Source organism: Nesoenas mayeri (assembly GCF_963082525.1).
Source record: "Nesoenas mayeri genome assembly, chromosome: 1".
In the NCBI taxonomy this organism is placed as follows: Eukaryota; Metazoa; Chordata; class Aves; order Columbiformes; family Columbidae; genus Nesoenas; species Nesoenas mayeri.
Window position 1 is genome coordinate 85974063 of NC_137541.1, and position 27021 is coordinate 86001083.

General features: G+C 48.7%; 1 protein-coding gene across 1 annotated transcript in view; it reads left to right on the forward strand.

The window, feature by feature from the left end:
• LOC308042397 (rap1 GTPase-activating protein 1-like) overlaps nucleotides 1–27021 on the forward strand; it is a gene marked incomplete at both ends in the record, with an annotated part of 195328 nt that overhangs the window by 22179 nt on the left and 146128 nt on the right. The window lies entirely within an intron of this gene.

Sequence of the window (27021 nt, forward strand, 5' to 3'; positions counted from 1 at the left end):
CCATGTCTTTCTCTCCACAAGCATGTGAGCTGATTTCGTCGCACATGTGCATCTGTGCTAGTGTTGAGCTCAGCGGAGTGTGCCTCTCGACACTTGGTGTGCTTTGGCTGTGCCTGTGTGTAACACAGCACAGCCATGACTGCTCCAGTGAAGAGAGACCAGGGAAATCATCAAGGCAGAGTCTAGAGGGGAAAACCGAAGAGGGATTGACGTGTGCTCGACAGAGACAGATTCCCTGCGCTGACATTTCTCAGTAACACGAGAAGAAATCAGAGCTGTAGATCGACCGGAGAAATGTTTCCGAAGACGCCATTTAGCGTCTGAACAGCAGCGTGCGCGGCTTTCAGGAGTGTGCCTGAAGAGTGCCAAAACCAGCAGAGCCTGTGCTCAAAAGCTGGTGGCTGTGTGACTGCATTGATGCACGTTCGCGTGTCTGCGAGTGTATAGACGGCTGTTTCAAGTTCACACAAAAAGGCACCTGGTCGGGTTTTTCTTCTATGCGTGCACACGCGTTTCCGTTGTCTCTTCGGAACAGACGTACCCCTCTGCATGCTAAACGACGTGGTAAAAGGCGTCTGCCTATATTTTGGTAAACAACCGAGTGTGCGTGTTCCGACAGCGGCATTTCCGCAGACGACTCCACAGAGCCAGTTCTCAAAACCCCGCACACCAGGATTGAATGGATTAACCAAGCAATTTCACCGGTGCGCGCAATCACATATTCTGACGGACGTCTTTCATGCCACAGCAGCACGAACGTATTTGCGTTCAAGCCTGTATCAGAAACAATGTGTGGACCGAGGATCTGTTGGTATTCTCTCCGTACGGCATGCTTCGTGGCAGCTTACTTGCGGATCGCAGGCTTAGCGGTTTCTATACACGACTCGCTATAGGGAGAGAAAGAGAGCGCATGGGAAAACTTGCGTTTTCTGCGCCGGAACCTAGTTGCTACGCCTTCTGTTTGTCCACGGGAACACACACGATTCCCCACTGAAAACCAAGCAGAAATCTTTCCACATGCTCCCAGGTATGTGCACCCACCACCTCGTGCACGCGAACGCAGCTAGAGAAAAGCACCTACCTTTTCACAAACTGATGCGTAAGCAAACGCCTGGCCACACACATGCACACATCCACAAGCGCGCCCACTCCCATCTATGGGCAGAAAGACGTAAGCGAAGCGTACCGACGTGCTTGAGGGTAAACACGTCCGTTGATGGTTGGCGTACTGCAACACGCATACGTGGCTGCACGAGAATATTCTTTTGGAGGGTACCTGCAGATATGTCCCTGTACTTGGACGACCATGTGCGTGAAAGCGTTTGTGTCTACAAACCACTGTCTGTCCACATGGGTGTGCCTTGGTGCGGGCTCCATTCGTTCTTAAGCTGGAGTGAGTGCACAGCTGCGCCGTTTGTTTTCAACGTTCCGCGTGTTGCACGACGTTGCCCAGTCCTGCATTTCTCACGCCACAGCGTGCAGAAACGTATTGCATTCAAGCATGTATCAGAAACAATGTGTGGACCGAGGATCTGTTGGTATTTTCTCCGTACGACATGCCTCGTGGTAGCTTACTTGCCGAGCACTTAGCCGCTTAGCGATACACACGCTGTCCAATTGGTTTTGTGACACATACACAGTCAAATTTCAGTGTGTGTCAAAAACCCCCATGGACAGGGTGTGTGTCAGAATTCCCCTTGAACATTTTGTGTGTCACAAAACCCCTTGGACACTGGGTGTCTCACAAACCGCCATGGACCGTCTGTGTGACACATTCCTCATTGGACAGCATGTCAGTCACAAACCCCGTTGGAATGTGTGTGTGTCACAAACCCCGTTGGACTGTGTGTATGTCACAAACCACAATGGAAAGCGTGTGTGTCACAGACCCGAGTGGAGAGCGAGTGTGAGACACAGAACATTGGACTGTGTGTGTGTCACAAACCCCTTTGAACGGCGTGTGTGTCTCAAACCCCATTGGACAGGGTGTGGGACTCAAACCTCATTGGAGAGTGTGTGTCACAAACCCCATTGGACAACGTGTGTGTCACAAACCCCTCTGGACAGCGTGTGTGTCAGAAACACCATTGGACAGTGTGTGTGTCACAAACACCATTGGACTCTGTGTGTGTCACAAACCCCATTGGATAGTGTTTGTGCCTCAGACTCCCCTGGACAGTGTCTGTGTCACAAAAGCCATTGGAAAGTGAGGTTGTCATAAAACAGTTTAGAGAACGTGTGTGACACGAAACCAATTGGACAGTGTGTGTGTCAAAAACCCCATTTGAAAGTGTGTCTGTCTCAAACCGAAATGGACTATGTGTGTGTCACGAACTCCCCTGGACAGTGTCTCTATCTCAAACCCCATTGGACAGCGAGTGTGTCGCAAACCTCCCTAGACAGTGTGTGTGTCTCAAACTCAATGGACTGTGTCTTTCTGACAAAAACCATTAGACTATGTGTCTCAAACGCCATTTAACTGTTTGTGTGTCACAAACACTTTTGGACAGTGTGTGTTTCAGAAACACCATTGGACAGCGTGTGTGTCAAAACCCCCGTTAGACAGCATGTGTCACAACTCCCCTGGACAGTCTGTGTGTCAACAAACACCACTGGACAGTGGGTGTGTAACAAACCCCATTTTACAGTGTGTGTGTCACAAATCGCCATTGGACAGTGTGTGTGTGTCACAAACCCCATTGGACAATGTGTGTTAGGAACTCCTTTGGACAGTGTGTGTGTCAGAACCCCTCCTGGACCGTGTGTGTGTCTCAAACTCCATTGTACAGTGTGTGTGTCACAAACACTTCTGGACAGCGTGTCTGTCACAAATCTCATTGGACAGAATGTGTGTCACAAACCCCCTTGGACACTGTGTGTGTCACAAACGGCCATGGACCGTTTGTGTGACAAAAACCCATTGGACAGCATCTGCTTCACAAACGCCCCTGGACAGGGTGTGTGTCACAAACCCCATTGGACAGCGTGTGTGTCACAACCACCCCTGGACAGCGTGTGTGTCACAACCCTATGGACAGTCTGTGTGTCACAAACCCGTTTGGACTCTGTGTGTGTCACAAGCCCCACGGCACAGCGTGTCTGTCAAAAATCCCGTTGGAAAGTGTGTGTCAGAAACCGCGTAGGACAGTGTGTGTGTCACAAACGCCCCTGAATAATGTGTGTGTCACAAAAACCATTGGACAGTGTGCTTGTTACAAACCACGTAGACAACGTGTGTGTCACAAACCCCATTGGAGAGTGTGTGTTTCACAAACACCATTGGACAGTGTCTATGTCTCAAACCCCATTGGACTGTCTGTGTGTTACAATCCCCATTAGACAGTGTCTCTGTCTCAAACCCCATTGGACTGTGTGTCTGTCACAACCACCCCTGGACAGTGTCTCTCTCTCAAACCCCATTGGACAGCGAGTGTGTCACAAACTCCCCTAGGTAGTGTGTGTGTCTCAAACCCCATTGGACTGTGTGTGTGTGACAAACACCATTAGACAGTGTCTATGTCTCAAATCTCATTCAACTGTGTGTGTGTCACAAGCCCCATTGGACAGTGTTTGTGTCACAAACACCATTGGACAGTGCGTGTGTCACAAACCCTCCTGGACAGCGTGTGTGTCTCAAACGCAATTAGGCAGCGTGTGTGTCACAAACACCACTGGGCACTGCCACTGACCGTTTGTGTGACAAAAACCCATTGGACAGCATCTGCTTCAGAAATGCCCCTGGACAGGGTGTGTGTCACAAACCCCATTGGACAGCGTGTGTGTCACAAACACCCCTGGGCATTGTGTGTGTCACATACCCCATTGGACAGCGAGTATGTCACAAACCCCTTTGTACTACATGTGTGTAACAGTCCCCGTTTTACATTGTGTGTGTCACAAACCCCAATACACAGTGTGTGTGTCAGAATCCCCCTTCGACATTGTGTGTGTCACAAACCCTCTTGGACACTGTGTGTGCCACAAACCACCATGGACCGTCTGTGTGACACAAACCCCATTGGACAGCATCTGTGTCACAAACCCTATTGGAGAATGTGTGTCTAACAAACCCATAGGACAGTGTTTGTGTCACAAACCCCTTTGGACAGAGTGTGTGTGTCACAAAACCCATTGGACAGCGTGTCAGTCACAGACCCCGTTGGACTGTGTGTGTCGCAGACCCCCATTGAACAGCGTGTGTGTCACAAACACCATTTGACAGTGTCTCTGTCTCAAACCCCATTGGACTGTGTGTGTGTCACAAACCCCATTGGACAGTCTGTGTTTCACAAACACCATTGGACAGTGTCTCTGTCACAAACCCCTTTGGACTGTGTGTGTGTGTCACAAATCCCATTGGACATCGTGTCTCTCAAAAACCCTGTTGGAAAGTGTGTGTAAGAAACCGCATTGGACAGTGTGTGTGTCACAGACCCCACTGGACAGCGTGTGTGTCACATACCACGTTGGACAGCGTGCGTGTCACAAACCACGTTAGACAACAAGTGTGTCATAAACCTCACTGGACAGTGTGTGTTTCACAAACACAATTGGACTGTGAGTGTGTCACAAAGCCTCCTGGACACTATGTGTGTCACACACCCCATTGGACAGAGTATGTATCACAGACCCGATTGGACAGCGTATGTGTCACAAACGCCCCTGGAGAGAGTGTGTGTCACAAACCCCATTGGAAAGTGTGAATGTCACAAATCCCATTGGACAGAGTGTGTATAAGAAACCCCATTGAACAGCGTGTGTGTCAAAAACCCTATTGGACAGCGTGTATTTCACATACTCCATTGGACAGTATGCGTGTCAAAAATCCCCTGGAGAGCATGTGTGTAATAAACTCCATTGACAGCGTATATGTCACTAACAACCCTTGACAGCCTGTCTGTCACTAACCCCATTGGAAAGTGTGTGTGACGCAAACCCCGTTGGACTGTGTTTGTGTCAAATACCCCCCTGGATAGGGTGTGTGTGTCACAAAACCCATTGGACAGTGTGCTTTTTACAAACCACGTTAGACAACGTGTGTGTCACAAACACCATTGGACAGTGTGTGTTTCACAAACCCCATTGGACAGTGTCTCTTTCTCAAACCCCATTGGACTGTGTGTCTGTCACAAACCCTCCTGGACAGCGTCTCTATCTCAAACCCCATTGGACAGCGTGTGTGTCACAAATCCCCCTGGACAGCGTGTGTGTCACAAACCCCATTGGACCGTGTGTGCCTGTCACAAACCCCATTGGACAATGTGTGTTAGAAACTCCTTTGGACAGTGTGTGTGTCAGAACCCCTCCTGGACCGTGTGTGTGTCTCAAAACCCATTGTACAGTGTGTGTGTCACAAACACTTCTGGACAGCGTGTCTGTCACAAATCTCATTGGACAGTATGTGTGTCACAAACCCCCTTGGACACTGTGTGTGTCACAAACTGCCATGGACCGTTTGTGTGACAAAAACCCATTGGACAGCATCTGCTTCAGAAACGCCCCTGGACAGGGTGTATGTCACAAACCCCATTGGACAGCGTGTGTGTCACAACCACCCCTGGGCATTGTGTGTGTCACATACCCCATTGGACAACGAGTATGTCACAAACCCCTTTGTACTACATGTGTGTAACAGTCCCCGTTTTACATTGTGTGTGTCACAAACCCCAATACACAGTGTATGTGTCAGAATCCCCCTTCGACATTGTGTGTGTCACAAACCCTCTTGGACACTGTGTGTGCCACAAACCACCATGGACCGTCTGTGTGACACAAACCCCATTGGACAGCATCTGTGTCACAAACCCTATTGGAGAATGTGTGTCTAACAAACCCATAGGACAGTGTTTGTGTCACAAACCCCTTTGGACAGAGTGTGTGTGTCACAAAACCCATTGGACAGCGTGTCAGTCACAGACCCCGTTGGACTGTGTGTGTCGCAGACCCCCATTGAACAGCGTGTGTGTCACAAACACCATTTGACAGTGTCTCTCTCTCAAACCCCATTGGACTGTGTGTGTGTCACAAACCCCATTGGACAGTCTGTGTTTCACAAACACCATTGGACAGTGTCTCTGTCACAAACCCCTTTGGACTGTGTGTGTATGTGTCACAAATCCCATTGGACAGCGTGTCTGTCAAAAACCCCATTGGAAAGTGTGTGTAAGAAACCGCATTGGACAGTGTGTGTGTCACAGACCCCACTGGACATCGTGTGTGTCACAAACCACGTTGGACAGCGTGTGTGTCACAAACCCCACTGGACAGCGTGTGTGTCACAAAACCCATTGGACAGTGTGTTTGTCACAAACCACGTTAGACAACAAGTGTGTCATAAACCTCACTGGACAGTGTGTGTTTCACAAACACAATTGGACTGTGAGTGTGTCACAAAGCTTCCTGGAGACTGTGTGTGTCGTACACCCCACTGGACAGAGTATGTATCACAAACCCGATTGGACAGCGTATGTGTCATAAACGCCCCTGGACAGGGTGTGTGTCACAAACCCCATTGGAAAGTGTGAATGTCACAAATCCCATTGACAGAGTGTGTATAAGAAACCCCATTGAACAGCGTGTGTGTCAAAAACCCTATTGGACAGCGTGTATTTCACAAACCCCATTGGACAGTATGCGTGTCACAAATCCCCTGGACAGCATGTGTGTAATAAACCCCATTGACAGCGTGTATGTCACTAACAACCCTTGACAGCCTGTCTGTCACTAACCCCATTGGAAAGTGTGTGTGACGCAAACCCTGTTGGACTTTGTTTGTGTCAAATACCCCCCTGGATAGGGTGTGTGTGTCACAAAACCCATTGGACAGTGTGCTTTTTACAAATCACGTTAGACAACGTGTGTGTCACAAACACCATTGGACAGTGTGTGTTTCACAAACACCATTGGGCAATGTCTCTTTCTCAAACCCCATTGGATAGTGTCTCTTTCTCAAACCCCATTGGACTGTGTGTCTGTCACAAACCCTCCTGGACAGCGTCTCTATCTGAAACCTCATTGGACAGCGAGTGTGTCACAAACCCCCCTAGACAGTGTATGTGTCTCAAACCCCATTGGACTGTGTGTGTGAGACAAACACCATTAGACTGTGTGTCTGTCTCAAATCCCATTTAATTGTGTGTGTGTCACAAGCCCCATTGGACAGTGTGTGTGTCACAAACACCATTGAACAGTGTGCTTGTTACAAACCACGTAGACAATGTGTGTGTCTCAAACCCCATTGGACAGTGTGTGTTTCACAAACACCATTGGAAAGTGTGTATGTCTCTAACCCCATTGGACAGTGTGTGTGTCACAAGCCCCATTAGAGAGTGTGTGTGTCACAAACACCATTGGACAGTGTGTGTGTCAGAAAGCATCCTGAACAGCGTGTGTGTCTCAAACCCCATTGGACAGTGTGTGTGGGACAAACACCATTAGACAGAGTGTCTGTCTTACATCCCATTTAACTGTGTGTGTGTCACAAGCCCCTTTGGACAGTGTGTGTGTCACAAAGACCATTGGACAGTGTGTGTGTCAGAAAGCCTCCTGGACAGCGTGTGTGTCTCAAACCCCATTAGACAGTGTGTGTGTCACAAACCCCGTTCGACGGCGTGTGTTACAACCTTCCTAGAGAGTGTGTGTGTCACAAACCCCTTTGTTCAGTCTGTGTGTCACAAACACAATTGAATAGCGTGTCAGTCAGAGACCCCGTTGGACTGTGTGTGTGTCACTAACCCGATTCAACAGCGTGTGTGTCACAAACCTCATTGGACAGTGTGTGATTCAGAAACACCATTGGACTGTGTCTCTGTCTCAAACCCCATAAGACTGTGTGTTTGTCACAAACCACGTTAGACAACAAGTGTGTCATAAACCTCACTGGACAGTGTGTGTTTCACAAACACAATTACTCTGTGAGTGTGTCACAAAGCCTCCTGGACACTGTGTGTGTCACACACCCCATTAGACAGAGTATGTATCACAAACCCGATTGGACAGCGTATGTGTCACAAACGCCCCTGGACAGGGTGTGTGTCACAAACCCCATTGGAAAGTGTGAATGTCACAAATCCCATTGGACAGAGTGTGTATAAGAAACCTCATTGAACAGCGTGTGTGTCAAAAACCCTATTGGACAGCGTGTATTTCACAAACCCCATTGGACAGTATGCGTGTCACAAATCTCCTGGACAGCATGTGTGTAATAAACCCCATTGACAGCGTGTATGTCACTAACAACCCTTGACAGCCTGTCTGTCACTAACCCCATTGGAAAGTGTGTGTGACGCAAACCCCGTTGGACTGTGTTTGTGTCAAATACCCCCCTGGATAGGGTGTGTGTGTCACAAAACCCATTGGACAGTGTGCTTTTTACAAACCACGTTAGACAACGTGTGTGTCACAAACACCATTGGCCAGTGTGTGTTTCACAAACCCCATTGGACAGTGTCTCTTTCTCAAAACCCATTGGACGGTGTATCTGTCACAAACCCTCCTGGACAGCGTCTCTATCTCAAACCCCATTGGACAGCGAGTGTGTCACAAACCCCCCTAGACAGTGTGTGTGTCTCAAACCCCATTGGACTGTGTGTGTGTGTCACAAACCCCATTGAAGTGCATGTGAGTCACAAACACCATTGGACTGTGTGTGTAAGTCACAACCCCCTCGGACTGTGTGTGTGTCACAAACCCAATTGGAAAGAGTGTGCGTCAGAATCCTGATTGGACAGCGTCTGTGTCACAAACCGCATTGGACAGTGTGTGTGTCACAAACGCCCCTGGATAATGTGTGTGTCACAAAAACCATTGGACAGTGTGCTTGTTACAAACCACGTAGACAACGTGTGTGTCACAAACCCCATTGGAGAGTGTGTGTTTCACAAACACCATTGGACAGTGTCTATGTCTCAAACCCCATTGGACTGTCTGTGTGTTACAATCCCCATTAGACAGTGTCTCTGTCTCAAACCCCATTGGACTGTGTGTCTGTCACACCCCTCCCGGACAGTGTCTCTCTCTCAAACCTCATTGGACAGCGAGTGTGTCACAAACTCCCCTAGGTAGTGTGTGTGTCTCAAACCCCATTAGACTGTGTGTGTGTGACAAACACCATTAGACAGTGTGTCTGTCTCAAATTTCATTCAACTGTGTGTGTGTCACAAGCCCCATTGGACAGTGTGTGTGTCTCAAACCCCATTGGACAGTGTGTGTTTCACAAACACCATTGGAAAGTGTGTATGTCTCTAACCCCATTGGACAGTGTGTGTGTCACAAGCCCCATTGGACAGTGTGTGTGTCACAAACACCATTGGACAGTGTGTGTGTCAGAAAGCCTCCTGGACAGCGTGTGTGTCTCAAACCCCATTAGACAGTGTGTGTGTCACAAACCCCGTTCGACGGCGTGTGTTACAACCTTCCTAGAGAGTGTGTGTGTCACAAACCCCTTTGTTCAGTCTGTGTGTCACAAACACAATTGAATAGCGTGTCAGTCAGAGACCCCGTTGGACTGTGTGTGTGTCACTAACCCGATTCAACAGCGTGTGTGTCACAAACCTCATTGGACAGTGTGTGATTCAGAAACACCATTGGACTGTGTCTCTGTCTCAAACCCCATAAGACTGTGTGTTTGTCACAAACCACGTTAGACAACAAGTGTGTCATAAACCTCACTGGACAGTGTGTGTTTCACAAACACAATTACTCTGTGAGTGTGTCACAAAGCCTCCTGGACACTGTGTGTGTCACACACCCCATTAGACAGAGTATGTATCACAAACCCGATTGGACAGCGTATGTGTCACAAACGCCCCTGGACAGGGTGTGTGTCACAAACCCCATTGGAAAGTGTGAATGTCACAAATCCCATTGGACAGAGTGTGTATAAGAAACCTCATTGAACAGCGTGTGTGTCAAAAACCCTATTGGACAGCGTGTATTTCACAAACCCCATTGGACAGTATGCGTGTCACAAATCTCCTGGACAGCATGTGTGTAATAAACCCCATTGACAGCGTGTATGTCACTAACAACCCTTGACAGCCTGTCTGTCACTAACCCCATTGGAAAGTGTGTGTGACGCAAACCCCGTTGGACTGTGTTTGTGTCAAATACCCCCCTGGATAGGGTGTGTGTGTCACAAAACCCATTGGACAGTGTGCTTTTTACAAACCACGTTAGACAACGTGTGTGTCACAAACACCATTGGCCAGTGTGTGTTTCACAAACCCCATTGGACAGTGTCTCTTTCTCAAAACCCATTGGACGGTGTATCTGTCACAAACCCTCCTGGACAGCGTCTCTATCTCAAACCCCATTGGACAGCGAGTGTGTCACAAACCCCCCTAGACAGTGTGTGTGTCTCAAACCCCATTGGACTGTGTGTGTGTGTCACAAACCCCATTGAAGTGCATGTGAGTCACAAACACCATTGGACTGTGTGTGTAAGTCACAACCCCCCCGGACTGTGTGTGTGTCACAAACCCAATTGGAAAGAGTGTGCGTCAGAATCCTGATTGGACAGCGTCTGTGTCACAAACCGCATTGGACAGTGTGTGTGTCACAAACGCCCCTGGATAATGTGTGTGTCACAAAAACCATTGGACAGTGTGCTTGTTACAAACCACGTAGACAACGTGTGTGTCACAAACCCCATTGGAGAGTGTGTGTTTCACAAACACCATTGGACAGTGTCTATGTCTCAAACCCCATTGGACTGTCTGTGTGTTACAATCCCCATTAGACAGTGTCTCTGTCTCAAACCCCATTGGACTGTGTGTCTGTCACACCCCTTCCGGACAGTGTCTCTCTCTCAAACCTCATTGGACAGCGAGTGTGTCACAAACTCCCCTAGGTAGTGTGTGTGTCTCAAACCCCATTAGACTGTGTGTGTGTGACAAACACCATTAGACAGTGTGTCTGTCTCAAATTTCATTCAACTGTGTGTGTGTCACAAGCCCCATTGGACAGTGTGTGTGTCTCAAACCCCATTGGACAGTGTGTGTTTCACAAACACCATTGGAAAGTGTGTATGTCTCTAACCCCATTGGACAGTGTGTGTGTCACAAGCCCCATTGGACACTGTGTGTGTCACACACCCCATTAGACAGAGTATGTATCACAAACCCGATTGGACAGCGTATGTGTCACAAACGCCCCTGGACAGGGTGTGTGTCACAAACCCCATTGGAAAGTGTGAATGTCACAAATCCCATTGGACAGAGTGTGTATAAGAAACCTCATTGAACAGCGTGTGTGTCAAAAACCCTATTGGACAGCGTGTATTTCACAAACCCCATTGGACAGTATGCGTGTCACAAATCTCCTGGACAGCATGTGTGTAATAAACCCCATTGACAGCGTGTATGTCACTAACAACCCTTGACAGCCTGTCTGTCACTAACCCCATTGGAAAGTGTGTGTGACGCAAACCCCGTTGGACTGTGTTTGTGTCAAATACCCCCCTGGATAGGGTGTGTGTGTCACAAAACCCATTGGACAGTGTGCTTTTTACAAACCACGTTAGACAACGTGTGTGTCACAAACACCATTGGCCAGTGTGTGTTTCACAAACCCCATTGGACAGTGTCTCTTTCTCAAAACCCATTGGACGGTGTATCTGTCACAAACCCTCCTGGACAGCGTCTCTATCTCAAACCCCATTGGACAGCGAGTGTGTCACAAACCCCCCTAGACAGTGTGTGTGTCTCAAACCCCATTGGACTGTGTATGTGTGTCACAAACCCCATTGAAGTGCATGTGAGTCACAAACACCATTGGACTGTGTGTGTAAGTCACAACCCCCTCGGACTGTGTGTGTGTCACAAACCCAATTGGAAAGAGTGTGCGTCAGAATCCTGATTGGACAGCGTCTGTGTCACAAACCGCATTGGACAGTGTGTGTGTCACAAACGCCCCTGGATAATGTGTGTGTCACAAAAACCATTGGACAGTGTGCTTGTTACAAACCACGTAGACAACGTGTGTGTCACAAACCCCATTGGAGAGTGTGTGTTTCACAAACACCATTGGACAGTGTCTATGTCTCAAACCCCATTGGACTGTCTGTGTGTTACAATCCCCATTAGACAGTGTCTCTGTCTCAAACCCCATTGGACTGTGTGTCTGTCACACCCCTCCCGGACAGTGTCTCTCTCTCAAACCTCATTGGACAGCGAGTGTGTCACAAACTCCCCTAGGTAGTGTGTGTGTCTCAAACCCCATTAGACTGTGTGTGTGTGACAAACACCATTAGACAGTGTGTCTGTCTCAAATTTCATTCAACTGTGTGTGTGTCACAAGCCCCATTGGACAGTGTGTGTGTCTCAAACCCCATTGGACAGTGTGTGTTTCACAAACACCATTGGAAAGTGTGTATGTCTCTAACCCCATTGGACAGTGTGTGTGTCACAAGCCCCATTAGAGAGTGTGTGTGTCACAAACACCATTGGACAGTGTGTGTGTCAGAAAGCATCCTGAACAGCGTGTGTGTCTCAAACCCCATTGGACAGTGTGTGTGGGACAAACACCATTAGACAGAGTGTCTGTCTTACATCCCATTTAACTGTGTGTGTGTCACAAGCCCCTTTGGACAGTGTGTGTGTCACAAAGACCATTGGGCAGTGTATGTGTCAGAAAGCCTCCTGGACAGCGTGTGTGTCTCAAACCCCATTAGACAGTGTGTGTGTCACAAACCCCGTTCGACGGCGTGTGTTACAACCTTCCTAGAGAGTGTGTGTGTCACAAACCCCTTTGTTCAGTCTGTGTGTCACAAACACAATTGAATAGCGTGTCAGTCAGAGACCCCGTTGGACTGTGTGTGTGTCACTAACCCGATTCAACAGCGTGTGTGTCACAAACCTCATTGGACAGTGTGTGATTCAGAAACACCATTGGACTGTGTCTCTGTCTCAAACCCCATAAGACTGTGTGTTTGTCACAAACCACGTTAGACAACAAGTGTGTCATAAACCTCACTGGACAGTGTGTGTTTCACAAACACAATTACTCTGTGAGTGTGTCACAAAGCCTCCTGGACACTGTGTGTGTCACACACCCCATTAGACAGAGTATGTATCACAAACCCGATTGGACAGCGTATGTGTCACAAACGCCCCTGGACAGGGTGTGTGTCACAAACCCCATTGGAAAGTGTGAATGTCACAAATCCCATTGGACAGAGTGTGTATAAGAAACCTCATTGAACAGCGTGTGTGTCAAAAACCCTATTGGACAGCGTGTATTTCACAAACCCCATTGGACAGTATGCGTGTCACAAATCTCCTGGACAGCATGTGTGTAATAAACCCCATTGACAGCGTGTATGTCACTAACAACCCTTGACAGCCTGTCTGTCACTAACCCCATTGGAAAGTGTGTGTGACGCAAACCCCGTTGGACTGTGTTTGTGTCAAATACCCCCCTGGATAGGGTGTGTGTGTCACAAAACCCATTGGACAGTGTGCTTTTTACAAACCACGTTAGACAACGTGTGTGTCACAAACACCATTGGCCAGTGTGTGTTTCACAAACCCCATTGGACAGTGTCTCTTTCTCAAAACCCATTGGACGGTGTATCTGTCACAAACCCTCCTGGACAGCGTCTCTATCTCAAACCCCATTGGACAGCGAGTGTGTCACAAACCCCCCTAGACAGTGTGTGTGTCTCAAACCCCATTGGACTGTGTGTGTGTGTCACAAACCCCATTGAAGTGCATGTGAGTCACAAACACCATTGGACTGTGTGTGTAAGTCACAACCCCCCCGGACTGTGTGTGTGTCACAAACCCAATTGGAAAGAGTGTGCGTCAGAATCCTGATTGGACAGCGTCTGTGTCACAAACCGCATTGGACAGTGTGTGTGTCACAAACGCCCCTGGATAATGTGTGTGTCACAAAAACCATTGGACAGTGTGCTTGTTACAAACCACGTAGACAACGTGTGTGTCACAAACCCCATTGGAGAGTGTGTGTTTCACAAACACCATTGGACAGTGTCTATGTCTCAAACCCCATTGGACTGTCTGTGTGTTACAATCCCCATTAGACAGTGTCTCTGTCTCAAACCCCATTGGACTGTGTGTCTGTCACACCCCTCCCGGACAGTGTCTCTCTCTCAAACCTCATTGGACAGCGAGTGTGTCACAAACTCCCCTAGGTAGTGTGTGTGTCTCAAACCCCATTAGACTGTGTGTGTGTGACAAACACCATTAGACAGTGTGTCTGTCTCGAATCTCATTCAACTGTGTGTGTGTCACAAGCCCCATTGGACAGTGTGTGTGTCTCAAACCCCATTGGACTGCGTGTGAGGGACAAACACCATTAGACAGTGTGTCTGTGTCAAATCCCATTTAATTGTGTGTGTATCACAAGCCCCATTGGACAGTGTGTGTGTCACAAACACCATTGGACAGTGTGTGTGTCACAAACCCCGTTCGACAGCGTGTGTCACAACCCCCTTAGACAGTGTGTGTGTCATAAACCCCTTTGTTCAGTGTGTGTGTCACAAACACCATTCGATAGAGTGTGTGTCACAAACACAATTGGACAGCGTGTCAGTCAGAGACCCCGTTGGACTGTGTGTGTGTCACTAATCCGATTGAACAGCGTGTGTGTCACAAACCTCATTGGACAGTGTGTGATTCAGAAACACCATTGGACTGTGTCTCTGTCTCAAACCCCATAGGCCTGTGTGTGTGTCACAAACCCCCATGACAGTGTCTCTGTCTCAAATCCCATTGGACAGTGAGTATATCACAAACCCCCCTAGACAGTGTGTGTGTAACAAACCCCCCTGGACAGCAAGTGTGTCACAAACCCCCCTAGACAGTGTGTGTGTCTCAAACCCCATTGGACTCTGTGTGTGTGTCACAAACCCCATTGAAGTGCATATGAGTCACAAACACCATTGGACTGTGTGTGTAAGTCACAACCTCCCCGGACTGTGTGTGTGTCACAAACCCAATTGGAAAGAGTGTGCGTCAGAATCCTGATTGGACAGCGTCTGTGTCACAAACCGCATTGGACAGTGTGTGTGTCACAAACCCCCCTGGACAGCGTGTGTGTAACAAACCTCATTGGACAGTATGTTTGTCAGAAACCCCATTGGACAGTGTGTGTGTGTCACAAACCCCATTGGACAATGTGTGTTAGAAACTCCTTTGGACAGTGTGTGTGTCAGAACCCTACCTGGACCGTGTGTGTGTCTCAAACCTCATTGTACAGTGTGTGTGTCACAAACACTTCTGGACAGCGTGTCTGTCACAAATCTCATTGGACAGTGTGTGTGTCACAAACCCCCTTGGACACTGTGTGTGTCACAAACTGCCATGGACCGTTTGTGTGACAAAAACCCATTGGACAGCATCTGCTTCACAAACGCCCCTGGACAGGGTGTGTGTCACAAACCCCATTGGACAGCGTGTGTGTCACAACCACCCCTGGACAGTGTGTGTGTCACAAACCCTATGGGACACTCTGTGTGTCACAAACCCATTTGGACTCTGTACGTGTCACAAACCCTATGGGACAGTCTGTGTGTCACAAACCCATTTGGACTCTGTGTGTGTCACAAGCCCCATTGGACAGTGTGTCTGTCAAAAATCCCGTTAGAAAGTGTGTGTCAGAAACCGCGTTGGACAGTGTGTGTGTCACTAACGCCCCTGGGTAATGTGTGTCTCACAAAAACCATTGGACAATGTGCTTGTTACAAACCACGTAGACAACGTGTGTGTCACAAACCCCATTGGAGAGTGTGTGTTTCACAAACACCATTGGACAGTGTCTCTGTCTCAAACCCTATTGGACTGTGTGTCTGTCACACTCCCCCCCGGACAGTGTCTCTCTCTCAAACCCCATTGGACAGCGAGTGTGTCACAAACCCCCCTAGGTAGTGTGTGTGTCTCAAACCCCATTGGACTGTGTGTGTGTGACAAACACCATTAGACAGCGTGTCTGTCTCAAATCTCATTCAACTGTGTGTGTGTCACAAGCCCCATTGGACAGTGTTTGTGTCACAAACACCATTGGACAGTGCGTGTGTCAGAAACCCTCCTGGACAGTGTGTGTGTCTCAAACCCCATTGGACAGCGTGTGTGTCACAAACACCCCTGGGCACTGTGTGTGTCACATACCCCATTGGACAGCGAGTGTGTCACAAACCCCTTTGTACTACATGTGTGTAACAGTCCCCGTTTTACATTGTGTGTGTCACAAACCCCAATACACAGTGTGTGTGTCAGAATCCCCCTTCGACATTGTGTGTGTCACAAACCCTCTTGGACACTGTGTGTGCCACAAACCACCATGGACCGTCTGTGTGACACAAACCCCATTGGACAGCATCTGTGTCACAAACCCTATTGGAGAATGTGTGTCTAACAAATCCATAGGACAGTGTATGTGTCACAAACCCCTTTGGACAGAGTGTGTGTGTCACAAAACCCATTGGACAGTGTGTCAGTCACAGACCCCGTTGGACTGTGTGTGTCACAGACCCCCATTGAACAGCGTGTGTGTCACAAACACCATTTGACAGTGTCTCTGTCTCAAACCCCATTGGACTGTGTGTGTGTCACAAACCCCATTGGACAGTCTGTGTTTCACAAACACCATTGGACAGTGTCTCTGTCACAAACCCCTTTGGACTGTGTGTGTGTGTGTCACAAATCCCATTGGACAGTGTGTCTGTCAAAAACCCCGTTGGAAAGTGTGTGTAAGAAACCGCATTGGACAGTGTGTGTGTCACAGACCCCACTGGACAGCGTGTGTGTCACAAACCACGTTGGACAGCGTGTGTGTCACAAACCCCACTGGACAGCGTGTGTGTCACAAAACCCATTGGACAGTGTGTTTGTCACAAACCACGTTAGACAACAAGTGTGTCATAAACCTCACTGGACAGTGTGTGTTTCACAAACACAATTGGACTGTGAGTGTGTCACAAAGCCTCCTGGACACCCCTGGACAGCCTTTGTGTCACAGACGCCCCTGGATAGATTGTATGTCACAAACCCCATTGGACAGCGTCTCTGTCAAAAAACTTGTTTGAACGTGTGTGTCACAAATTGCGCTGGACAGTATGTGTGTCACAAACCCTATTGAACAGCCTCTGTCTCATAAAACCGATTAGACAGCGTGTGTGTCACTGACTACACTGAACAGCATGTGTGTCACAAACCCCATTGGACAGCGTGTGTTTCACAAACCCCATTGGATAGCGTGTGTGTCACAAACCCTCCAGGACAGTGTGTGTGTCACATACTCCCGGCTACCGTATGTGTGTCTCAAAACCCCTTGGACTGCCTGTGTGTCGCAAACTCCATTGGACAGCGTGTGTGTCACAAACCCCATTCCACAGCGTGTGTGTCACAAACCCCAATGGACAGCATCTGTGTCTCAAATCCCCATGGACAGTGTGTGTCACAAACCCCACTGGAGAGCATGTGTGTCACAAACCTTATTGGACACTGTGTGTGTCACAAACCGCCATGGACCGTGTGGTTCTCTCAAACCCGATTGGACAACGTGTGTATCACAAACCGGAGACGACAGCGTGTGTGTCACAAACCCTCCTGGACAGCGTGTGTCTCACAAACCCCCCGGACAGCGTGTGTCTTACAAACCCCATTGGACTGTGTGTGTGTCACGGACTCCTTTGGACAGTATGTGTGTGTCATAAACCACATTGGACAGTGTGTGTGTCACAAACCCCCTGGACAGTGTGTGTGTCACAAACCTCACTGGACAGTGTGTTTGTCACAAACCTCATAGGACAGTTTGTGTGTCATAAACCCCATTGGAAAGCGCATGTGTCACAAACCCCCCTGGACAGTGTGTCTGTCACAAACCCCATTAGACAACGTGTGTGTCACAAACCCATTTGGATAGTGTGTGTGTCACAAACACCTTTGGACTGTGTGTGTGTCACAAAGCTCATTGGACTGCGTGTGTGTAACAAATCCCATTGAACAGTGTGTGTGTCAGAAACCACCCTGGGCAGTGTGTGTGTCACAAACCCCCATTGGACAGTGTGTGTGTCACAAACCCCATTGGACAGCGTGTGTGTCACAAACACCAGTAGGCAGTGTGTGTGTCATAAACCCCCATGGACAGTGTGTATTTCATAAACCCCCATGGACAGCGTGTATTTTATAAACCCCCTTCGACAGTTTCTGTGGATAACAAGCCCCTTTGGATAGTGTGTGTGTCACCACCACCATTAAACTGTGTGTGTGTCACAAATCCCATTGAACAATGTGTGTGTCACAAACCTGACTGGACAATGTGTGTATGACAAACACCCCTGGACAGTGTGTGTGCCAGAAACGACACTGGACAGGCTTTGTGTCACAAAACCTTTTGGACAGGGAGTGTTTCTCAAACCCTATTGGACATCGTGTGTGTCACAAACCCCCCTGTACACAGTGTGTGTCACAAACCCCATTGGAGAGTGTGTGTATCACAAACCCCGTTTGACAGCGTGTGTGTCACAAACCCCCTAGAGAGTGTGTATGTTTCAAACCCATTTGGACTGTGTGTGTGTCACAAACTTCATTAGACACTGTTTTTGTCACAAACCCCCCTGGACAGTATCACAGTATCACAGTATCACAGTATGTTTGGGATTGGAAGGGACCTCAAAAGATCGTCTAGTCCAATCCCCCTGCTGGAGCAGGAATTCCTAGGTGAGGTCGCACAGGACCATGTCCAGGTGGGTCTTGAATGTCTTCAGAGAAGGAGACTCCACAACCCCCCTAGGCAGCCTGTTCCAGTGCTCTATCACCCTTACTGAGAAGAATTTTTTTCTCCAATTGAAGTGGAACCTCTTGTGGTCCAGCTTGATCCCATTACCCCTTGTCCTATTATTGTTTGCCACCGAGAAGAGCCTGCCATCCTCGTGGCACTCACCCTTTATATATTTATAAACATTAATAAGGTCACCCCTCAGTCTCCTCTTCTCCAAACTAAAGAGACCCAGCTCCCTCAGCCTTTCCTCATAAGGGAGGTGCTCCATTCCCTTAATCATCTTGGTTGCCCTACACTGGACGCTCTCCAGCAGTTCCCTTTCCTTCTTGAACTGAGGGGCCCAGAACTGGACACAATATTCCAGATGTGGTCTCACCAGGGCAGTGTAGAGGGGAAGGAGGACCTCTCTTGATCTACTAACCACCCCCCTTCTAATACACCCCAGGATGCCATTGGCCTTCCTGGCCACAAGGGCACAGTGCTGGCTCATGGTCATCCTGTTGTCCACCAGGACCTTCAGGTCCCTTTCCCCTACACTGCTCTCTAATATGTAATTTCCCAACCTATACGGGAACCTGGGGTTGTTCCTGCCCAGATGCAGGACTCTACACTTTCCCTTGTTAAATTTCATCAGGTTATTCCCCGCTCAACTCTCCAGCCTGTCCAGGTCTCGCTGGATGGCAGCACAGCCTTCTGGCGTGTCAGCCACTCCTCCCAGCTTAGTGTCATCAGCAAACTTGCTGATAGTACACTCTATTCCCTCGTCTAAATCGTTAATGAATATATTGAATAATATTGGCCCCAGTACTGACCCCTGAGGCACTCCACTAGATACTGGCCTCCAACTAGACTCCGCACCATTGACTACCACTCTCTGGCTTCTCTCTTTAAGCCAGTTTGTAGCCCACCTCACTACTCTATTGTCTAGACCACACCTCCTCAACTTAGCTGTGGGGATGCTGTGGGAGACTGTGTCAAAGGCTTTACTGAAGTCAAGGTAGACCACATCCACGGCTCTGCCATCATCCATCCACCTTGTTACATTCTCATAAAAGTCTATGAGGTTGGTCAAGCATGACCTACCCTTGGTAAAGCCATGCTGACTGCCCCTAATAACCCTCTTATCCTTGATATGCCTTGAGATGGCACCAAGGATAAGCTGTTCCATTACTTTCCCAGGGACAGAGGTGAGGCTGACCGGTCTATAATTACCCGGGTCCTCCTTCTTGCCCTTTTTGAAGACTGGAGTGACATTTGCTTTCCTCCATTCCTCGGGCACCTCTCCCCTTTCCCAAGACTTGGCAAAGATGATGGAGAGCGGTCCAGCAATGACTTCAGCCAGCTCCCTCAGCACCCGCGGATGCATCCCATCTGGACCCATGGATTTATGGATGTCCAGACTATTTAATTGCTCCTTAACCCAGTCCTCATCAACTAAAGCAAACTCCTCCATGGACCTGGCTTCATCCGGGGTCTCAGGGGTACAGGGCTCCCCAGGACAGCCTCCGGCAGAGTAGACAGAGACAAAGAAGGCATTCAGTAATTCTGCTTTCTCTGTATCTTCCGCCACCAGGGCACCCACCCCATTCCTCAGTGGGCCTACATTGCCTCTGGTATTAGTTTTATCCGCTATGTATTTGAAAAAGTTCTTTTTGCTGTCCTTGACACCTCTCGCCAGCTGTAATTCTAAGGAGGCCTTGGCTATCCTAGCTGCCTTCCTACATCCTCTAACAGCAGCCTTATATTCTTCCCAAGTGGCCAGCCCCTGCTTCCATGACCTGTAAACTCTCCTCTTCTGCTTGAGCATACCCAACAGATTCCCTATTCAACCATGCAGGCCTCCTGGCACCCTTCCTTGACCTCCTACGTGTGGGGATGCTCTGATCCCGAGCGTGGAAGAAGCAATCTCTGAATGCAATCCAGCTCTCTTGGGCCCCTTTTTCTTCAAACAGTCTTGCCCATGGGATTTCCCCCAGCAATTGCTTGAAAAGGCCAAAGTTAGCCCTGCTAAAGTCCAGGGTTGCAATTCTACTTGCTATTCTGTTCCTGCCACACAAGATGCTGAACTCCACCATCTTGTGGTCACTGCAACCCAGGCAGCCCCCAACCTTTACTGCTTCGACCAGACCCTCCTTGTTAGTGAGGATGAGATCCAGCAGTGCACCTCTCCTAGTCGGCTCCTCCACCATCTGCATGAGGAAGTTATCATCAATGCACTGGAGAAACCTTCTGAACTGTGGCTGGCTGGCTGAATGGTCCTTCCAGCAAACATCAGGGAAGTTAAAATCACCCAAAACAACCAGGGCCTGTGACTGTGAGGCCACTCTCAGCTGCCCATAGAAGGCCTCATCAACTTCCTCAGCCTGATCTGGTGGCCTGTAATAGACACCCACAACAGTGTCACCCCTGCCAGCCTGCCCCTTGATCCTGACCCATACACTCTCAACTCGCTCATCCTCCACTCCTGGGCAGAATTTAGTACATTGTAGTTGCTCTCTCACATAGAGAGCAACTCCACCACCACGCCTGGCTGGCCTGTCTTTTCTGAAAAGGGCATAGCCATCCATGACCACATTCCAGTCATGTGAACTGTCCCACCATGTTTCTGTAATTGCCACCAGATCATAATCTCCCGACCGGACATAGGATTCTAACTCCTCCTGTTTATTCGCCATGCTGCGCGCATTGGTGTAGAGGCATTTCAGGGAGCGAGTGGAGCACACCCATTTCTCCCTAGGGGCATAGGAGGCCACCCGGCCCTCATCAGTTTTAGAATGCTGCCCCACTGGGACAAGCCCAGCTACAAGCCCATCCCCCTTCCAGCCTAGTTTTAAAGCTCTCCAAATGAGCCCAGCTAATTCCTGCCCCAGCATTCTTCTGCCGCTACGAGATAAACCTTTCCCACGTGACACTGTCCAGATTGGTGTCTTATAGAACCAACCATTATCAAAAAATCCAAACCCCTGCCTATAGCACCACTCTTGGAGCCAACCATTTAGAGAATGAATTTTCCTATTCCATCCCACATCGTCACTTGAAGAGGGAAGGAGTGAAGAGAAGATCACTTGAGCCCCTGAGTCTTTCACCATCCTTCCCAAGACCTTGAAATCATTCTTCATTCCCCTCAGACTACACGAAGCAGCTTCCTCCCCATCTGTCTGGAAGACCAGCAGCGGGTAGTAGTCTGTCGGGTGCACCAGTTTGGGGAGCATTCTAGTGATATCCTTGATCCGGGCTCCAGGTAGACTACAAACTTCCCTAAGATGAGGATCAACTCTGCATACTGGGCCCTCTGTTCCTTTCAGAAGGGAATTTCCTATTACTATCACCCTTCTTTCTTTCTTATCAGAGGCAGTCTTAAGTTGTGGAGTCAACCACCTCTTCCTATGTGATCTTGTAGGCAGGCATGGCACCGCCTCCTCACCTACCTCTTCTTCAAGATCCAGGGCCTCAAACCTATTACGGAGGGGCACCTGGGGAGACAAAGCAGGCAGGGAGGAGGGCTGCCCGTGACGCCGAACCGGAACACGCTTCCAACCCTCGTCGTCTTTTAGGTCCCCTACCTCTGCCTGACAGCAAGAAGGGTGGGGCCGACTCAGGACTTCTGCCTCTGTCCGAGAGGACAGGAGGTCCATCTCCTTTTGGGGGGTACCTCCCTGGGACCTTTCCGACTGGCAAGTCAGGATGTTACTCCACCAGTCAATCTCCCTTTCGCACTCCCTGATAGTGGGATCTGAAAAAGCTGTTCAAAGGGGTTCGTGAGACACACACTGTACAGGGGTATTTGTGACACACACTCTGTCCAATGGTGTTTGTGACACACACACTATCCAAAGTAGTTTGTGACACACATGTTGGATAGCATGTGTATCACAAACGCCCCTGGACAGCGTGTATATCATAAACCGCCCTGGGCAGTGTGTGTGTCACAAATCCCATTGGACAACGTGTGTGTTACTAACCCAGGTGGACAGTGAGTCACAAACACCATTAGACAGACTGTGTGTGTCACAGACCCTATTGGACAGTGCGTGTGTCACAAATCCATTTGGACAGTGTGTTTGTCACAAACCTCATTGGACATTTGGTGTGTCAGAAACCCCATTAGACAACGTGTGTGTCCACTCTACTCCGTTGGACAGTGCATGTGCATCACAAACCCCATTGGACAGTGTGTGTGTCACAAAGCCCCCTGGACTGTGTGTGTCAAAACCCTCCCTGGACAATGTGTGTGTCACAAACATCATTGAAAAGTTTGTCAGTCACAAACCCCATTGGAGAGTGTGTGTGTCACAAACCCCTTTGGACAGCGTGTATGTCACAAACCCCATAGACAGTGTGTATTTCTCAAACCAATTTAGACTGTGGGTGTGTCACAAACCCCATTGGACACTGTGTTTGTCAAAAACCCCCCTGGACAGCGTGTTTGTCACAAACCTTATTGGACAGTGTATGTGTCACAAACCCTCAATGACAGTGTGTTTGTCAAAAACCCCATTGCAGAGCATGTGTGTCTCAAACCTCATTGGACATTGTGTGTGTCACAAACCCCATTGGACAGTGGGTCTGTAACAAACCCCATTAGACAGCGTGTGTAGTCACAAACGCCATTGAACAGCTTGTTTTTCACAAACCCAATTGGACGGTGTGTGTGTCGCAAACCGCTTTGAACAGCGTGTGTGTCACAAACCCCACTGGAAAGCATGTGAGTAACAAACCCTATTGGACAGCGTGTGTCTCATAATCCCCTTTGAACAGCTTGTGTGTCACAAACTCGACTGGAGAGCGGGTGTGTCAGAAACCCCACTGGACACCCTGTGTTTAACAAACCCCCCTGGGCAGTGTGTGTGTGTCACAAACTCCATTGGACAACGTGTGTGTCACAAACCACGGTGGACAGTGAGCGTGTCACAAACACCATTGGACTGTCTGTCTGTCGCAAACCCCATTGGACTGTGTGTGTGTCACAAACCCCATTAGACAGCATGAGTGTCACAAACATCACTGGACAGCGTATGTGTCACAACCCCCCCTGGACAGTGTGTGTGTCACAAAAGCCATTGGACAGTGTGTGTGTCACAAACCCCCTAGGAAGTGTGTGTGTCTAAAACCCCACTGGAGTGTGCGTGTGTCACATACCCCATTGGACAGTGTGTTTGTCACAAACGCCCCTGGACAGTGTGTGTGTGATAAACCTTATTTGACAGTGTGTATGTCACAAACCCCCATGGACAGTGTGTGTGTCACAAACCCCATTGGAGTGTGTCTGTGTCAAATACGCCATTGGACACTGTGTGAGTCATACACCCTATTTGACAGTGTGTGTTTCACAAACCCCATTGGAGAATGTGTGTGTCACAAACCCAATTGGACAGTGTCTGTCTCACAAACGCCCCTGGACAGCGTGTGTGTCACTAACCCAATAGGACAGCACGTGTGTGTCACAAACCCAATAGGACAGCATGTGTGTGTCAAAAACCCCATTGGACAGTTTTGTGTGTCACAAACCCAATTGGACTTAGTGTGTGTTTCACAAACCGCATTAGACAGTGTTTGTGTCACAAACCCCATTGGACAGCGTGTGTGTCAAAAACCTCCATGGACAGTGCGTGTGTCACAAACCCCATTGGACAACGTGTGTGTCACAAACCCCATTGGACAGTGTATGTGTCACAACCCCCCCTTGACAGCGTGTGTGTCACAAAGCCCATTGGACAGTGTGTGTGTCACAAACCCCCTAGACACAGTGTGTGTCTCAAACCCCATTGGAGTGTGTGTGTCACATAACCCATTGGACAGTCTGTTTGTTCACAAACCCCCCTGGACAGTGTGTGTCATAAACCCAATTTGACAGTGTATGTGTCACAGACCCCATGGACAGTGTGTGTTTCTCAAACCACATTGGACATTGTGTGTGTCACAAACCCCATTGGACAGTGTGTCTGTAACAAACACCATTTGACAGTGTGTGTGTCACAAGCACCATTGGACTTTGTGCATTGCACAAACTACATTGGACACCGTGTGTGTAACAAACCCCATTAAACAGCGTGTGTAGTCACAAACCCCATTGAACAGCTTGTTTTTCACAAACCCGATTGGACAGTGTGTGTGTCGCAAACCCCTTTGGACATCGTGTGTGTCACAAACCCCACTGGAGAGTATGTGAGTAACAAACCCCATTGGACAGCATGTGTGTCACAAACCACGGTGGACAGTGAGTGTGTCACAAACACCATTGGACTCTGTGTGTCACAAACCCCATTGGACAGTGTGTGTGTCACAAACCCCCTAGGAAGTGTGTGTGTCTAAAACCCCACTGGAGTGTGTGTGTGTCACATACCACATTGGACAGTGCGTGTGTCATAAACCTTATTTGACAGTGTGTATGTCACAAACCCCCATGGACAGTGTGTGTGTCACAAACCCCTTTGGACTGCATGTGCGTCGCAAACCCAATTAGAGAATGTGTGTGTCACAAAGCCCATTGGACAGCGTGTGTGTCACAAACCCCCGTTGGACAGTGTGTGTATCTGAAACCCATTTGGACTGTGCGTGTTACACATACCCCATTGGACACTGTGTTTGTCACAACACCCCCTGGACAGTGTGAGTCTCAAAAGCGCATTGGACAGTGTGTGTGTCACAAAACCCTTTGGACAACATTTGTGTCACAAACCCTATTCCACAGCATGTGTATTACAAAACCCTTTGGCCAGCATGTGTGTCACATACCCCAAAAGCAGTGTGTGTATCTCAAACATATGAACCCCCATGCACAGTGTGTATTTCATAAACCCCTTTCGACAGTTTTTGTGGGTAACAAGCCCCTTTGGATAGTGCGTGTGTCACAACCACCATTAAACAGTGTGTATGTCACAAAAACCATTGGACCTTGAGTCTGGAACAAGCCCCAATGAACAGCGTGTGTGTCACAAACCTGACTGGACACTGTGTGTGTGACAAACACCCCTGGACAGCGTGTGTGCCAGAAACGACCCTGGACAGGCTTTGTGTCACAAAACCTTTTAGACAGAGAGTGTGTCTCAAACCCTATTGGACATCGTGTGTGTCACAAACCCCCCTGTACACAGTGTGTGTCACAAACACCATTTGACAGCGTGTGTGTGACAAACCCCCTAGACAGTGTGTGTGTTTCAAACCCGTTTGGACTGTGTGTGTGTCACAAACCCCACTGTGTTTTTAAAAAACCCCCCTGAACACTGTGTATGTCAACACCCCACTGACAGCATGTGTGTCACAAACCTTATTGGACAGTGTGTGTCACAAACCCCATTGGACAGCGTGTATGTCACAAACCCGATACGACAGCATGTGTGTCACAAACAGCATTGAACAGTTTGTGTGTCACAAACCCCATTGGAGAGTGTGCATGTCACAAACCTCATTGGACAGAGTGTGTGTCACAAACCCCCTATACAGTGTGTGTATCTGAAACCCATTTGGACCGTGTGTGTGTCTGAAACTCCATTGGACAGTGTGTGTGTCACAAACCACCTTGACATTGTGTGTGTCACCAAACTCATTTGACAACGTGTGTGTCACAAACCGCATTGGACTGTGTGTTTACCACAAACCCCCATTGGACAGCGTGTGTGTCACTAATTCCATTGGACAGTGTGTGTGTGTTACAAACCCCACTGGACAGTGTGTGTGTCACAAACCCAGTAGGACAGCATATGTGTGTCACAAACCCCATTGGGAAGTTTTGTGTTTCACACAACCAATTGGACTTCATGTGTTTCACAAACCCCATTCCACAGTGTTTGTGTCGCTGTCGAGGGTTAAGATTGCGAGGTGACAATAAAACCCTGGCAGATGTATTGTTAACCCCCTCTTCCCCCCCCACTCCCCCCTTTTGCCCTTCCCTCTCCCCCCTTCCACTCAGGACAGGTGATCGGGAGAGAAAAAGAATGACAGAGAGAAGAGAGTTAAAAAAATTAAAGATGTTTTACTAATGCTACTAATAAGAATAGAGAAAATAATACAAAATATACAAAACCAATCTTGAAAGTCTCAGCAACTGCAGAGCCAGCACCCAAAGTCCTGGATTAGACTCCACAGCCAACCAGAGCTGGATTCAGTCTGTCACTAGGCCTCAGTTCGCAGGGACGACTAGCAAGGTCCTCTCCTAATGTCGGCCATAGGGAAAAGGGAAAAGAAGGGCCGAGATCCTTGTGATCTCCCATTTTATATGAAGTATTCACGTGAATGGAATGTTATACACAGTTGGTCAGTTGTTCCTCGTCGCCCCTCTCG